Consider the following 12,948-nt stretch of genomic DNA (forward strand, 5'->3'; position numbering starts at 1 on the left):
AGTGAGAGAGAGACAGAAAAGTCTTCCTTTTCCATTGGTTCACCCCCCCCAAATGGCTGCCACGGTTGGAGCTACGCCGATCCGAAGCCAGGAGCCAGGTGCTTCCTCCTGGTCTCCCATGTGGGTGCAGGGCCCAAGCACTTGGGCCATCCTCCATTGCACTCCCAGGCCACAGCAGAGAGCTGGACTGGAAGAGGAGCAACCGGGACAGAATCCGGCGCCCCAACTGGGACTAGAACCCGGACTGCCGGCACTGCTGGTGGAGGATTAGCCAAGTGAGCTGAGGTGCCAGCGAAATGCATAAATTTTTGAAATGCATAAATTTTAATATACACTTTTTCTAAACTTTTCACTGAATTTTCCAAGTTTCTAAAAAAGTGTAAAAGAAGAACCAAGACAATCTCTATTAATCCTCACAATCATCACCTTAAAGAAAGTGTATTTGAGCAGAACTCACATAGTCTTTAGAAATGCCCCCTTGGAAGTCCATCGGATTGGTATGACACAGGAGGAAGGAGTAGAGAAGTTCAAGATTCAGTCATCAGGCTGTAATATGTGGGGTGATGAAAGCTGTAGGGGATGGTAGCACCTCATGAGACAGCGTTTCCACATTCATTCTATATGTCATGGCCTACTGAGAGAGGCACTGGTGGTTGTCATGAGTATTCAGGACCTCTCTGAGTAGAGTAAGGCTCATCAAGGTCCCCCAGTGTTGTGACTTCTAGACGGTTATTAGAATGGCTGCCCCTTTGGAATGACTGCATCTTTAGTTGCCCTTTTTGTACTCAGGTTTTGTGGCTCACCTGACTTCATATATCTTCAGGATGATTTCAGTGGTTTGCTCCTAATAGTTTGGGCACATAACCAATTACAGTGATAAAGTTAGAAAAGATAGGAATAGTGGTTCCATTAAATGTTACTGGAGGACTTGCTTATTTCACTGAGCATAATGGTGAAATAAGCCAGTCACAAAAAGATAAAACGTGTTTCGCCTGACTTGTGGTAATTAATATACAGAGAACAAAAAATGTAGTGTATATGAGTTAAATTGACATTTTGAGATGTGATTATTGTTTACAGCCCTTGTCTGTACTCTTGAAGAATAGTGCTTTTTCTATTTACTGCTTATTGAATTCTTTCTTTAGTGTGGGATAAAGCTTGTGATTATAAAATAAACTGAAAGTATGTCATTGTAAAAACTTTAAAAAAATAAGAAAGGAATGAGGATGGAAGGTGGGAATGTGGGTGAGAGGGTAGTGTAGGCTGGGAAGTATCATTATGCTCTTAAATCTGTATATATGAATTTTGTTCATATTTTATAAATTTAATTTTTAAAAAAGTTACTGGAGAAATATAATGAAAGCACAGATATATTATGGTCAAAAATACTAGAAAATCATACATTTCATGGTACCATTGCTTTTTGAGCTTTTTGCGGTACTCTCCAACTTGCTGATAGAACAGAAAAAAAGGATTAAGGGAAATCTCCACTGATCCTGACAAGGATGAAAGTAAAGAAAGAGCAGGTAGGAAGATTCTCCCTGAAGTTGAAATGCAAGATGAATGGTTATGGGATTGGCATACCCTATGAGGTAGGTGTAAAGAGGGTTGGGGTTCATTAATCAGTGTGTAATACAAAGAATGAGGAAAACCATGGGGATGGAGGAGGTTGATGGAACAGCACCTCCACGTTCATGCTGTTTTCAGTGCCCTATTTAGAGAGGTACTGGTTTGTGACTCTGAGCATCCAGAACTTCTGTGGGTAGAGTAAGGCTCACAAAGCATACCGATTCTCATGAATTTTAACTGATGCTGTACTAGTGCTGAAGGCCCTTTTGAATAGCAGCATCTTGAGCTCCCTTCATTGTACCCAAGAAGGCTTTTGTGGCCACCATGACCTCATATATTGTCAGGATGATTTCAGTGGTTTGTTTCTAATGTCGTTGATTGCTTATTAGTTAGAAAGGACAGGGATACTGAGATCTTTACAGTTACTGCAACAATGGAATGAAAACACAAGTATATTATGGGGCAAAAGTTATGAAATCTATACATTGCATGATGCACATTTTCTTTCTGAACTTTTGGCATACAATTCCAACTTGCTATCTATATAGAAAAGAGGAACAAAGGAATCTCTATTGGTCCTGATAATCATCAAGGTAAAGAAAGAAAGCTGCGAAGAGTCTCCCTAAAGTAGAATTAGCTTGTGAATCTATCTCTAAGGTAGAAATGCAAATTGGAATGTCATGGAATTGGCATCCCCTATGAGGTAGGCATAAAGAAATTCAGGGTTCAGTTACATCAAGCTAAGAAGCTTCTGCACAACTCTCAATGAAGAGGCAGCCGACAGAATGGGAGAAAATATTTGCAAGCTGTACACCTGATAAAGGATTCATATCCAGGATACATAAGGAGCATGAGAAATTCAACATCAGCAAAACAAATAATCTAGTTAAGAAATGGGCTAAGGATATAAATAAGCAATTTTCAATGGATGAAATACAAATGGCCAACAGACACATGGAAAGATGCTCAGGATCACTAACCATCAGAGAAATGGAAACGAACCACGATGAGGTTTCACTTCACACCAGTTAGAATGACTATCAACCAAAAATCAAAAAATAAAAAATTCTGAACAGGATGTGAGGAAAAAGTTACCTTAACTCACTGTTGATAGGAATGTAAACTGGTAGAACACCTTGGATACAGAAAAAGAAGGAACCTCTAAACCTTAAAGCAGGCCATGAAATAGTGGCTGTAAATTTCCTCTAATCATAAGAACTTTTCACAGTATAATAGTTTGTTAATTAGGAAGTAACATCTAAGTAAGAAATTGCTGTAATTAATGTTTGTGCTTGAAGACTGTGGATATAGATATTAACATTTTAGCATGTATGTGTGTGTATGAATTGTATTAATTTTAGGTAGCAAAAGTATTTGAAAAAGGATGCTTCATTCAAATTTCGTAACAATTCTGTTGCCTCACCCCAGTTAGAATGGCTATCGTTCAAAAAAAAAAATCATGCTAGCGAAAATGTGGAAGAAAGGGACCTTATTACGCTGTTTGGTAGGAATGTAATCTAGTACAATCATTATGAAGATAGTATGAAGATTCCTTAGAAATCTGGAAATTGATCTGGAATAAGACCCAGCCATTCCATTCCTGAGAAATTACACAAAGGAAATGAAATCAACTTGTGAAAGTTATCTGAACTCCCATGTTTATAGCAGCTCAACTCATATTAGCTAAGATATAGAATCAACCCAGATGTCTATCAACCGATGACTAGATAAAAAAGTTGTGGTGTATATACATGATGGAATGCAACTCAGTCATAAAATAGAACAAAATCCTGTCTTTCACAAGCAAATGAAACTGGACACCATTATGCTTAGTGAAATAAGCCAGTCCTCAAAATACAAATATCATGTTTTCCTGATTTGTGGTAACTAATATACAGAGTACAAAAACATGTGTATGAGTGAAATGGATATTATAAGATTTGATTATTTTATAGCCCTTTCAATATTCTTGAGTAACAGTGGTTTTTCTGCTTGCTCCATTTTAATTATTTGGTGGAGCATTAAGCTTGTGATTACAAAATAAATTGAAAAAAATTATATATGATTTCTTTTTTTTAGATTTTTTTAAACTTTTATTTAATAAATATAAATTTCCAAAGTGCAACTTTTGAATTATAGTGGCTTTCCCCACCCCATAAACTCCCTCCCACGCACAACCATCCCATCTCCCACTCCCTCTCCCATCCCATTCTTCATCATGATTCATTTTCAATTATCTTTATATACAGAAGATGAACTTAATATATACTAAGTAAAGATTTCAACAGAGTGCACCCACAAAGACACACAAAGTATAGAGTACTGTTTGGGTAGTAGTTTTACCGTTAATTTGCATAGTACAGCACATTAAGGACAGAGATCCTACGTGGGGAGTAAGTGCACAGTGACTCCTGTTGTTGATTTAACAATTCATAAACTTATTTATGACATCAGTAATCACCTGAGGCTCTTGTCATGAGCTGCCAAGGCTATGGAAGCCTCTTGAGTTCACCAGCTCCGATTTTGTTCAGACAAGGCCATATTCAAAGTGGAAGTTCTCTCCTCCCTTCAGAGAAAGGTACTGCTTTCTTTCATGGCAAGTTCTTCCCTCTGGGAATCTCACAGAGATTTTTCATTTAGTTCTTTTTTTTTTACCACAGTGTCTTGCCGTTCCATGCCTGAGAAACTCTCATGGGCTTTTTAACCAGATCCGAATGCCTTAAGGGCTTATTCTGAGGCCAGAGTGCTGTTTAGGGCATTTGACATCCTGTGAGTCTGCTGCATATCCTGCTTCCCATGTAGGATCATTCTCTCCTTTTTAATTCTATCAATTATTATTTGCAGACACTGGTCTTATTTATATAATCCCTTTGACATTTAATCCTATCTTTTTAGTCAATTATGAACTTAAACTGATCACTTTAACAAGTAACATGGCATTAGTACATGCCACCTTGATGAGATTGAATTGGAATCCCCTGGCATGTTTCTAGCTCTGTCATAAGGGGTAAGTCTGAGTGAGCTTGTGCCAAACTGTACATATCTTCCCTCTCTTATTCCCACTCTTACATTTAACAAGGATCACTTTTCAGTTAAATTTAAATGACTAAGAATAATTGTGTTAAAGAGTTCAACCAATGGTATTAAGTAGAACAAAAAAAAAATACTAAAAGGAATAAAATAGTAAGTTGTTCCTGGACACTCAGGACAAGGGCTGCTCAACAAATTATTTCTAATAGTGTCCATTTCACTTCAACAGGTTTCCTTTTAGGTGATCAGTTTGCTGTCACAGATCAGGGAGAACATATGATATTTGTCCCTTTGCGACTGGCTCATTTGACTCAGTATGATGTTTTCCAGATTCCTCCATTTTGTTGCAAATGACCGGATTTCATTGTTGTGTTTTTTTGTTTGTTTGTTTTTGTTTTTTTTTTTACTGCTGTATAGTATTCTATAGAGTACATATCCCATAATTTCTTTATCCAGTCTACTGTTGATGGGCATTTGGGTTGATTCCATGTGTTAGCTATTGTGAATTGAGCTGCAATAAACATTGAGCTGCAGACAGCTCTTTTATTTGCCAATTTAATTTCCTTTGGTTAAATTCCAAGGAGTGGGATGGCTGGGTTGTATGGTAGGGTTATATTCAGGTTTCTAAGGAATCTCCAGACTGAGTTGCATAGTGGCTTAACCAGTTTGCATTCCCACCAACAGTGGATTAGTGTCCCTTTTTCCCCACATCCTCGCCAACATCCGTTGTTGGTAGTGTTCTATATGTAAGCCGTTCTATCCGGAGCGAGTTGAAACCTCATTGTGGTTTTGATTGGCATTTCCCTGATGGCAAGTGATCCTGAACATTTTTTCCTATGTCTGTTGGCCATTTGGATTTCCTCTTTTGAAAAATGTCTATTGAGGTCCTTGGCCCACCTCTTAAGTGGGTTGTTTGTTTTGATGTTGTGAAGTTTCTTGATCTCTTTGTAGATTCTGGTTATTAAACCTTTATTGGTTACATAATTTGCAGATATTTTTTCCCATTCTGTTGGTTGCCTCTTCACTTTCCTGACTGTTTCTTTTGTCATACAGAAACTTCTGAATTTTATGCAATCCCAATAGTTAATTTTGGCTTTGACTGCCTGTGTCTCTGGGGTTTTTCCCAAGAAGTCTTTGCCTGTGCCTATATCTTGCAGGGTTTCTCTGATGTTCTCTAATAATTTGATGGTGTTGGGTCGTAGATTTAGGTCTTTAATCCATGTTGAGTGGATTTTTGTGTAAGGTGTAAGATAGGGGTCTTGCTTCATACTTCTGCATGCGGAAATCCAGTTTTACCAGCACCATTTATTGAATAGACTGTCCTTACTCCAGGGATTGGTTTTAGATCATTGATCAAATATAAGTTGGCTGTAGATGTTTGAATTGATAAGAACATTTAGAAGTTATCAAAAACAAATGCATGATCTACAGAAATCCATACAGGATAGGACAGAAAATCTCTCTCATGAAAATGAAATCCTAAGGAGGAATCAAAATGAAATGAGAAATTTAGTAGAACATGAAATTGAGATACTGAAACGAAATCAAAATGAAATAAATAATTCAGTAGAACAAATAAAAAACACATTTGAGAGCCTGAAAAACAGAATCAGTGAGATAGAAGAGAGAATATTGGACTTAGAAGATAGAGCATAGGAAAGTATACAGTAAAACCAAGACAGGAAGAGGAAATTAGAAATCTAAAAAAATATTGTTGGAAATCTACAGGACACTACTAATAAAACCAACATTTGGGATCTAGGAGTTCCCGAAGGCATGGAGAGAGAGAAAGGATTAGAAGGCATTTTCAGTGAGATACTAGCAGAAAACTTCCTGAGTTTGGAGAAGGAAAGAGACATCCAAGTACAGGAAGCACATAGAACCCCCAATAAAAATGACCAAAAGAGATCCTCACCACAACACGTCGTAATCAAACTCACCACAGTGAAACATAAAGAAAAGATCCTAAAATGTACAAGAGAGAAACGTCAGATTACTCTCAGAGGATCTCCAATCAGACTCACAGCAGACTTCTCATCAGAAACCCTACAAGCTAGAAGGGAATGGCGAGATATAGCCCAAGTACTAAGAGAAAAAAAAAACTGCCAGCCCAGAATATTATATCCTGCAAAGCTCTCATTTGTGAATGTAGGTGAAATAAAGACCTTTCATAGCAAACAGAAATTGAAAGAATTTGTCGCCACTCGTCCAGCCCTGCAAAAGATGCTTAAAGATGTGTTATATATGTTTTCTAAAAAGACTTATTTATTTGAAACAGATACAGGGATGGAAAAACAGTGAGAGAGAGATCTTTAAAATTCTAGATCCCTCCCCAGATGGTCACAATGGCCAGTGCTTGAGCAGGCCAATGCCAGGAACAAGGAGCTTCTACCAGGTCTCCCATGTGGGTAGCAAGGACACAAGCAATTGACTGACTTCTGCTATTTTTCCAGGCAATAGCAGGAAGCTGAACGGGAAGTGAGGTAGCCAAAATGGACTGGTGCCAATGAGGGATGCCACCTTTGCACAGGGTAGCTTTACTGGCTACACAACAGAGCCTGTCCCAGTGCACACTTATTTATAAACATTTTCTATAATTTTCTGATCTTTTGAATCCAATATAAAAGAGGGAAAAAGGAAATGCCCATTGGTCCTGAAACATCGAGGTAGAGAAAGGAGAGTTGTGAAGATTTTCTTGAGATATAAATGCAAGTTGGATGATAATGGGATTGACATATCCTTTGAGGTAGAAATAAGATATTTTAGGATTCAGACATCTGTTAGTTATGTGAGGCTGAAATGTATAGGGAGATGATAGAGTATCAAAAGAAAGCACCTACAAATTCACACAGTATGTACTGCTCTACAAAAAAGGACACTGGAATGTGCAATGATGAGCTTCCAGTACCCTTCTAGGTAGTGTGTGTCTTGCTTATAACACGGTCTATGTGCCCTCCAGATTGGAAGTAGAGGTGGAGCTCCTAACATGTTGAATTGTGAAAACCATGAGCCACCTTCATGGTCCATAGTTATGTGTTGGCTGCCCCCGAACCTCAAATATTGTGAAAATGGTTTTAGTGATTTTCACCTATGCTCTAGATCTCCTGACAGAGATAAAGCTAGAGAACTGATGATACAGCCTACGTTTACAAGTTACTAGATAATGTTATTAAAACCTTACATGATTGTGGTGAAATTTTTTTAGATTCTGTACTTTTCTTTTGATGACACTGGGTTTCCAGGAGTATTCTGAGGAACTTCATACTTGTTGAAAGAATTAAAAAAAGGAACAAAGGAAATCTCCATTGGTCCTGACAAAAATTAAGGTAAGCAGGGAGCTGGAGGGACGATTCTGCACGGGCAAGAAGTGCAATTTGGATGCTCATGGTATGGGACCCCCTATAAAGTAGCAATAAGAAAATTAATGCTACAGATATCAGAACACAATGCAACAGGTGATAAAAGATGTAGAGCATGGTGGACTGTGATAGCAAAGCACTTCTGCGACCACACTCTACTGTTGTGTACTCAGTGATGTACTGGTGACTATTATTATGAACATCCAGTACCTCTCAGGCTAGAGTAAGGTTCATCAACTGTCATGACTTCTAACACATGCTGGTGAAGTGTGACAGGCCCTATGGAAGGCCAGCAACTTGAGCTGACCTCCAAGCACTGTTAAGGCCTTTGTGGCCACAAGGACCTCACATGTTACAATTATGGCTTCACTATTTCATAATGCCTTTTAATACCTACCAGTTAGAGATTTAGATTAAAAGGGGATAGAGATACCAGAGAGTCCACCGTGCTACTAAATGAAAGGGATGAAAATGCAAGTATGTCATCATTCCAAAACGTTTCTGATCCACACATTTTTTGATACACATTTTTAAACATTTTGCATGATTTTCCAAAATGCAGATTGAATACAAAAAGAAGAAAACTCCGTTGGTACTAACCCCAATGTCATTATGGAAAGATCCTCTGGGGAGCTCCTCCTTGAGGTTGAATGCAACATGGATGTTCATTGGATGGTCATACCGTATGAGGTAGGCATACACAATTTTAGGTTGAGACATCCACGGGCAATGAAGAAGGAGTGAAATTTGTAGGGAGATGATGGAATCTCATGGAATAGCCTTTCCACATTCATGCTGTGTGCACTCCTTTAACACACTACCTAGAATTCCTTGGAATTGTCGATTGATCAGCATCTGGTATCTTTCGGGTAATGTATGGCTCACCTGTATGCTTGCTAGTTTTGCACCCCACACTAGAAGATTTCAGTGGAGCTGCTGATATATTGAAATGCTGGACACATGAGATGCCTTCCTAGGCCACAGTTAGATCTTGGCTGCCAACTTGACCTCAAATGTTGTTAGAATGCTTTAATTGTTTTCATCTCTTTCCTAGATTTCTTTTCTTAAAAAACTTTTATTTAGTAAATATAAATTTCCAAAGTGCAGTTTATGGATTACGATGGCTTTTTCCCCCCTATACCTTCCCTCCCACACGCAACACTCCCATCTCCTGCTCCTTCTCCTATTGTATTCGCATCAAGATTCATTTTCAATTCTCTTTATATACAGAAGATCAATTAGTATATATTAAGTAAAGATTTCATCAGTTTGTACCCATACAGAACATAAAGTGTAAAATACTGATTTTGGAGCTCATAGAGAAACTAAATTTGGGAATATATGTTAGAGTGTATTTCTACAAAGTTCCTTAGAAACTATGTGAAAGCCCTACATGATTGTAGTGTGAAAATTTTAAAAATTTTTTAAATTCCAAACTTTTGGTTTTGTGAGAAGGCCGGCCCACAAGCATTGCACAGCACAAGTGCTGATATCATTGGCAAGAAGATAAAGGCAGCCTCAGTGGTCCTGATACACCTCCAAGGAAAGAAATCATCTGGGAAAAGTCATCTTAGAAAAAAGTGTAACTTGCAAAGTCATGGAATGGCATTCCCTATGAGGTAGGTGTAAGGAAATTTGAGGTTACCACAGTGGCTGTTAATGGGAGGAGTTAGGAAATCTGTGGGGGTGGATCCTGATGGGCCAGGATGTCCACGTGCATGCTGTGTGCAGTGCCCTGCCTAGAACAGCAATGGAGTGTGAATCCATGACCTTCCTGTGCTGCTCTAGGTAGAGTACAGCTCATCAATATCATCCTCTGTGTTGCCCCCTGGGCTGGAAGTGGTTGGTTGGATCCTCGGACACCTGGAGTTGCTGAAGTCTGGGGCTTCCTCCACGGTCCACAGATAGGGCTTGGCGGCCACCTGGACCTTTGATATTTTCAGAATGATTTTACGTGTTGGCTTCCATTAATGAGAACTCCTACAAGTTCCGGAGATAAGGTTTGAGAAGACGTGATGCAGCAGAGCATTACAGGTTGCTGGAGGAATGGAATTAAACCCCCAGCTTTGAATTGTGCTATATTTGAGATTCCATACTTTTATTTTATTACTTGCACTGTCCTGGAGTATTTTGCATAAGTTTCATCCTTGCTGATTGAATAGAAAAAGGAACAAAAAGACATCTCTATTGGTCCTGACAAGCATCTGGATAATCAGTTAGCAGGTGAGAAGATTATGCCTGGGCCAGAAATGCACGGTGGATGTTCATGGGATGCACATCCCCTATGAGTTAGTGATCAGGAACCTTGAGGTTGAGATATAGGGCTGTAATGCATGGAGTGATGAAAGCTGTAGTACATGGTGGATCCTTATGATGCTGCACCTGTACTTTAATTCAGTGTGCATTGGCCTACTATTGAGGCACTGATGACTGTCATTATGACCATCCAGTATCTCTTAGGTGAGAATATGCTTCACCATTTCACCAATGACTCCAACTGTCTTACCCTTGAGATTTGACACATGGAAGTGAGAAAAGCCCATTGGAATGCCAGCATCTGGAGCTGCCATGCATGTACTAAGACTTTGTGAGCACAGTGACACAATATACTGAGAACATGATTAGTGTGGATGGTTGCACATGCCTGTAGACAGGGACCAGTGAGAGAGGTTACTTTAGAGAGGATAGGGGTACAGGATACCTTACAGAGTTAATATTGTAAGGGAATAAATATACAAGTATTATGGCATAAAACATTGGAAATCCCTACATTGCATGATGCACAATTTTCTCAACATTTAGCATAAATTTCCTACTTGTGGATTAAATAGTAGAGTGGAACAAAGTAAATCTGTATTGGTCCTGACAAGCATCTCTGTACAGGAAGCAACACTGGGAAAATATTCCTTGAAGTGAAATCCAAGTGGTTGTCATGGGATCTGCATACCCTATAAAGTAGGCATGTGACATTTTAAGGTTCAGAGATGTGGGGTACTGAGAGGATTGAAGAAATGTGTAGGGGGAAGGTAAATTCTCATGAGACAGCACCTCCAAATTCATGTGGTGTGCATTGCTTTACCTAGAAGAGCACGGGAATATGGATAAATGAGGTTCCTGTACCCTTCTGGGTAGAGTACAGCTCACGTTTCAAAGGTCTATGTGCCCTCGAGATAGGGAGTCAAGATGGAGCTGCTACCATGTTGAATTGTGAGAACCATCAGCTTTTGGCATGGTCTTAGTAGTCTATGGATGTCCCAGGACCTCAATTATTGTGAAATGGCTTTTAGTAAATATTTTCACGTATGCCCTAGATCTCCTTTCAGTTAGAGAGATTAGTTAGAAAATTGATGATATAGCCATCGTTTTCAAGGTACTGGAGAAATGTGAGAAAAACTTTACACTGTTGTGTTGAAATGTTTTTCAACTCCATATTTTTCTTTTGTTGATACGGGGATTCCCAGAAGATTTTCAGGAATTTCAAACTTGCTGATAGAATACAATGAAGAAAAAAGGAAATTTCCTGATGTACTGAAAAACTTCAAGGTAAGCAGTGAGATGGAGAGACAATTCTGCCTGGGCCAGAAGGGCAAGTTGGATGTTAGTGTATGGATATCCCCTATGAGGTATCAGTAAGGAAACATAGGCTACAGATATCAGAACATAGTGCAACCAGTGATAAAAGCTGTAGATAATGGTGGTTTTTGATACAAAATACTTCCATGACTACGCATGTGCTGTTCCCTACTCAGTGATGCATGGTGACTGTCATCATGAGCATCCAGTACCTCTCAGGGTAGAGTAAGGCTCCTCAAGGTCACCAGCTCTCATGACCTCTAACTCATGCTGAGGAAGGTGGAAAGCCCTATGGAATACCAGCATCTTGAGGTGACCTCCAAGCACCCTGAAGACCTTTGTGGTGACCCAGACCTCACATATTGTCATGATGGCTTTATTGTTCCTATTGCGCTAAAGGGGAATGTAGGGAAAGTGAACATTTTTGGTATGGAAAGTAGGAAAAAAGAGTATTCCTTGGACACAAGAGGAAAATTCATTCTCAGTATTGTATGTAGTCTCTAAGGGAAGTACCTGGCCAACGGAGCCATAGACGGCAACATCAGTTTTTTTGACATCGCAACTGGGAAGCATCTGCATACACTGGAAGGCCATGCCATGCCCGTTCGCTCCTTAACCTTTTCCTGGACTTGCGGCTCTTCGTCACTGCCTCAGATTACGGCTATATCAAGCTCTGTGATGCACAGCATGCCAGCCTGGCCGGCACACTGAGTGGACACGCCTCCTGGGTGCTGAATGTCACCTTTTGTCCTGACGACATGCACTTTGTTTCCAGTTCATCTGACAGAGTGTCAGTGTCTGGGATGTTGAGACGAGGACCTGTGTCCACAACTTTTTTGATCACTAGGATCAGGTCTAGGAATAAAATGCAGTGGAAAGGCCTCAAAACTAGTGTCTGTTGGTAATGACGAGGAAATCCACATCTACAGCTGTCCAGTGTGAGCCAGAGTCTCCGTGCTCAGGCTGCACCGAGAATGCACTGCTCCATCGTGACATTCCTTTGCTTGCCAGGCTCTCTTTAGAGGAATACAGCTTTTATTATGGCAGAGACTCAAGTTTTGTACATACAGTAAAAATCTTTCCATTGTATTGCAGATGCAGTTTGTACTTTAATGTAAATAGAGCATTCTTAATGAAAACAATTAAAAACAAAAGGGCATACATGAAAATTACTTTTTTTAAACAATTACCAGCTAGATATATCGATTAAAAGGGGTTATAGATACCAGAAAGTCCACAGTGTTACTATAGCAAGGGGGATGAAAATGCAAGTATATCATCAATCCAAAATGTTTCTTTCTTTCTTTTTTTTTTTGACAGGCAGAGTGGATAGTGAGAGAGAGAGACAGAGAGAAAAGTCTTCCTTTGCCTTTGGTTCACCCTCCAATGGCCGCCGCGGCCGGCGCGCTGCAGCCAG

General features: G+C 39.5%; 1 pseudogene; it reads left to right on the forward strand.

The window, feature by feature from the left end:
• Positions 1 to 11,798: 11,798 nt before the first annotated feature.
• Positions 11,799 to 12,473, forward strand: LOC133753706 (superkiller complex protein 8-like; annotated as a pseudogene).
• Positions 12,474 to 12,948: the final 475 nt, after the last annotated feature.

This window comes from Lepus europaeus, chromosome X (genome assembly GCF_033115175.1).
Source record: "Lepus europaeus isolate LE1 chromosome X, mLepTim1.pri, whole genome shotgun sequence".
Classification (NCBI taxonomy): Eukaryota; Metazoa; Chordata; class Mammalia; order Lagomorpha; family Leporidae; genus Lepus; species Lepus europaeus.